We start from the raw sequence: 4,693 nt of genomic DNA, 5'->3' as shown, positions 1-4,693 counted from the left end.
TTCAGTCAGAAGACAACCCTTACACGCCATCTTAGACTTCATACTGGAGAGAAACCTTACAAGTGTAATGAGTGTGGCAAGACGTTCAGTGAGAAGTCATCCCTTAGATACCATCGTAGACTTCATACTGGAGAGAAACCTTACAAGTGTAATGAATGTGGCAAGACCTTCCGTCAAAATTCAAGCCTTGTAATTCATAAGGTAATTCATAGTGAAGAGAAACCTTACAAGTGTAATGAGTGTGGCAAGACCTTCCGTCAGAAGTCATACCTTCAGTGTCATCATAGACTTCATACTGGAGAGAAACTTTACACATGTAATGAATGTGGCAAGGTTTTTAGTAGAAGACAAAACTTTGCACATCATCGTAGACTTCATACTGGAGAGAAACCTTACAAATGTGAGGAATGTGACAAAGTTTACATTCGCAGATCACAGCTTGAAACACATAGGATAATTCACACTGGAGAGAGATCATACAAATGTAAGGTTTGTGACAAGGCTTTCTGGAAAAAGTCATGCCTTGTACACCATAAGAGAGTTCATACTGGGGAGAAACCGTACAAGTGTAATAAATGTGGCAAGACCTTCAGTCAGAAGTCAAATCTTCAATGTCATCATACACTTCATACTGGAGAGACACCTTACACATGTAATGAATGTGGCAAGGTTTTTGGTAGAAAAGCACACCTTGCGCGTCATCATAGAATTCATACTGGAGAGAAACCTTACAAGTGTGAAGATTGTGACAAAGTTTTCAGTCGCAAATCACACCTTGAAAGACATAAGATAATTCATACTGGAGAAAAACCGTACAAATGTAAGGTTTGTGACATGGCTTTCCGGAGTGATTCATGCCTTGCAAACCATATGAGAGTTCATACTGGAGAGAAACCTTACAAGTGTAATGAGTGTGACAGAGCCTTTAGTGGGAAGTCAACACTCATTCACCATCAAGCCATCCATGGTGTAGGGAAACTTTACAAATGTAATGATTCTCACAAAGTCCTCAATAATGCTACGACCATTGCAAATCATTAGAGAATCCATAAAGAAGAGAGATCTTGTGAAGGGGGCCACCCGTTCCACACCTGTGGGTGTTTCTTGTCAGGTGGGACTAGAGACTGAGGAAAATAAAACACAGAGACAAAGTATAGAGGAAGAACAGTGGGCCCAGGGGACTGGTGCTCAGTATATGGAGGACCCATGCTGGCACCAGTCTCTAAGTTCCCTCAGTATTTATTGATCACTATCCTCTACCATCTCGGTGAGGGGGGTGTGGCAGGACTATAGGGTAATGGTGGGGAGAGGGTCAGCAGGAAAACGTGAGCAAAGGACTCTGCATCAGAAATAAGTTTAAGGAAAGGTGCTGTGCCTCGATGTGTACATAGGCCAGATTTATGTTTGACTTTACACAAACATCTCAGTGCAGTAAAGAGCAGTATTGCCGCCAGCATGTCTCACCTCCAGGCATAAGGAGGTTTTCTCCTATCTCAGTAAATAGAACGTATGATCAGGTTTTACACTGAGACATTCCATTCCCAGGAAGGAGCAGGAGACAGACGCCTTTCTCTCATCTCCACTGCAAAGAGACCTTCCTCTTTCACTCATCCTCCTCAGCACAGACCGTTTATGGGTGTCGGGCTGGGGGACGGTCAGGTCTTTCCCTTCCCATGAGGCCATATCTCAGGCTGTCTCAGTGTGGAGAAACCTTGGACAATACCCAAACTTTTTGGGGCAGAGGTCCCTGCAGCCTTCTGTAGTGCACTGTGTCCCTGGGTACTTGAGACTGGAGAATGGCGATGACTTTTACCAAGCATGCTGACTGCAAACACATTTTTAACAAAGCACATCCTGCACAGCCCTAAATCCATTAAACCTTGAGTCAATACAGCATATGTTTTTGTGAGCACAGGGTTGGGGCTAGGGTTACAGATTAACAGCATCTCAAGGCAGAAGAATTTTTCTTAGTACAGATCAAAATGGAGTTTCTTATGTCTTCCTTTTTCTACATAGACACAGTAACAGTCTGTTGTATCTTTCACCCACAATCTGAAAAGTAATAAATGTGGCAAATTTTTCAGACATCGTTCATAACATAGTTCATCAGCAAACTCATACTGGAGAGAAACCTTACAAATGTCATGACTGGCAAGGTCTTCAGTCAAGCTTCATCCTATGCAAATCGTAGGAGAATTCATTCAGGAGAGAAACCTCACAAGTGTGATGATTGTGGCAAAGCCTTTACTTCACGTTCACAAGTCATTAGGCATCAGAGAATCCATACTGGACAGAAAGCTTACCAATGTCATCAGGGTGGCAAGGTCTTCAGTCTGTGGGTACTCCATGCAGAACATCAGAAAATTCATTTTTGAGATAATTGTTCCAAATAAAATGAATATAGAAAATCATAAAGCTTTAATTGGCATTAGAGTCAACTCCGCATTGACTTGAGTTTGAGTTGACTTAAGATTGAGTTCAAGCATTAATTGACATGAAAAGTGTTAATGTGAAGAAGAATGGGTCAGGTGCGGTGGCTCATGCCTGTAATCCCAGCACTTTGGGAGGCCAAGGCAGGTAAATCACTTGAAGTCAGCAGCCTGGCCAACAGCCTTGAGCCACTTTACCCAGCCTGGTTTCAATTTCTATTTTTTGAGATAGAGTCTTGCTCTTGTCGCCCAGGCTCTAGTGCATGATCTCAGCTCACTGGAACCTCTGCCTCCTGCATTCAAGCAATTATCCTGCCTCAGCCTCCTGAGTAGCTGGGATTAGTGGTGTGCGCCAACACCAGGCTAATTTTTGTATTTTTATTTAATTTTATATTTTATTTTATCTTTGTTTTGAGATGGAGTCTCGCTCTTGTCACCCAGGCTGGAGTGTGGTGTGATCTCACTGCAACCTTTGCCTCCTGGGTTCAAGCAATTGTCCTGCCTCAGCCTCCTGAGTAGCTGGGATTGCAGGCGCCTGCCACCATGCCTGGCTACTTTTTGTATTTTTAGTAGGGAGTTTCTCTATATTGGTCAGGCTGGTATCGAACTCCTGACCCCCGCTGATCCACCCGCCTTGGCCTCCCAAAGTGGAAGGATTACAGGCATGAGCCACTGCGACTGACCTTTTTTGAGCCTGTTTTGCAGCCTTTACAAAAATCAGGGTTTTCCCACAAGATCACGAAGATTTTCACATAAGGGACTTCTGACCATTTGTGTTGGTGTTGCTGTTGGCAGTAAAGGTCAAGCAGGAATATGGTAATAACATTCAAACTTCCCACCTTTGGCCAAGTTCCTGCCTTTCTAGTTGATATTTTGGCCAAACTCAGTTACTTGGGAAGCTGAGGCAGGAGAATCACTTGAACCCAAGAGGCAGAGGTTGCAATGAGCCGAGATTGCACCATTGTACTCCAGCCTGGACAAAACAAAGCCTTAAAAAAAAAAGTCATGCCTTTTCTCCTCCTCTTGTGGTGTGTGCTTGACTCGTCTTCTCGCCAAGTCTTCTCACAAGACTTTCAGGAGTAAGTGAGTCCTGACCAAGAAACAAAAGCAAAATTGTCCCATTTCCTAGTGGATTCGCATGAAAACTGGTAATAAGGTCACAATCATGTTACCATATCAAGCTGAAAATATCACCACCATCTGGAGAGTTGGACATGTTTTATTGGGAATATATTTTTTATCTCTGAATCTGTTATGAATGCATTTGTTGGCTGGGTTCGGTAATATGTGAAACATTTCATTTCAAAAAAATGTCAAGTGAAGTAATTTGATAGAGTACCTTACTCTTTGTTTTTTTGAGATGGAGACTCCACTATGTTCAGTGGATCACACCTGTGGTCCATGCACCTTGGGAGACTGAGGTGGGAGGATTGCTTGAGACCGAGTCTCCTGGGAATCTTCTCGTCTCTTCTCACCCAGTTCATGACAGACCCTTGGACTCTACTTTGTCATCTACCTGTGACCCGGAAGCCCCCAATTCCAGTTATTCCACCTTTCCACACCGAAACAATATATATCTTATATGTTTTGATTGATGTATTATGTCTCCCTAAAATGTGTAAAACCGCTCTCTGGTCTCGGCTGCAGAAGCGAGATGACGAAGGGAACGTCATCATTTGGAAAGCGTCGCAATAAGACGCACACATTGTGCCGCCGCTGTGGCTCTAAGGCCTACCACCTTCAGAAGTCGACCTGTGGCAAATGTGGCTACCCTGCCAAGCGCAAGAGAAAGTATAACTGGAGTGCCAAGGCTACAAGACGAAATACCACCGGAACTGGTCGAATGAGGCACCTAAAAATTGTATACCGCAGATTCAGGCATGGATTCCGTGAAGGAACAACACCTAAACCCAAGAGGGCAGCTGTTGCAGCATCCAGTTCATCTTAAGAATGTCAGCGATTAGTCATGCAATAAATGTTCTGGTTCTGAAAAATAAAAAAAATAAAAAAAAAATGTGTAAAACCAAACTGCAGGCTGAACACCTTGAGCACACGTCGTCAGGACCTCCTGAGGCTGCGCCACGGGGGCATTTTTAACCTTGGCAAAATAGATTTCTAAATTGATTGGGACCCAGTAGATACTTCACAAGCTCATGGACACAGAAAAAATCAAGAGAGAACAGGAAAAAAACTAGATGTAATGGAAAGCACAAAATCAGGTCCAAAATGTGAACTCTTTCATATTTATTCAACATAAGGAAATG

The 4,693-nt window shown here is 43.3% G+C and overlaps 1 pseudogene across 1 annotated transcript; it reads left to right on the top strand.

Moving 5' to 3' along the window:
• The first annotated feature begins 2,986 nt into the window (after window positions 1-2,986).
• LOC113223536 lies at window positions 2,987-4,432 on the top strand (annotated as a pseudogene). The gene has a single exon (XR_003308771.1). The product of XR_003308771.1 is annotated as a 60S ribosomal protein L37 pseudogene (transcript).
• Window positions 4,433-4,693: the final 261 nt, after the last annotated feature.

The sequence above is a fragment of the Piliocolobus tephrosceles genome, unplaced genomic scaffold (genome assembly GCF_002776525.5).
Source record: "Piliocolobus tephrosceles isolate RC106 unplaced genomic scaffold, ASM277652v3 unscaffolded_41751, whole genome shotgun sequence".
NCBI classification, from domain to species: Eukaryota; Metazoa; Chordata; class Mammalia; order Primates; family Cercopithecidae; genus Piliocolobus; species Piliocolobus tephrosceles.
The sequence above is the reverse complement of the archived record's forward strand: the minus strand, read 5'-3'. Positions and strand labels throughout refer to the sequence as shown.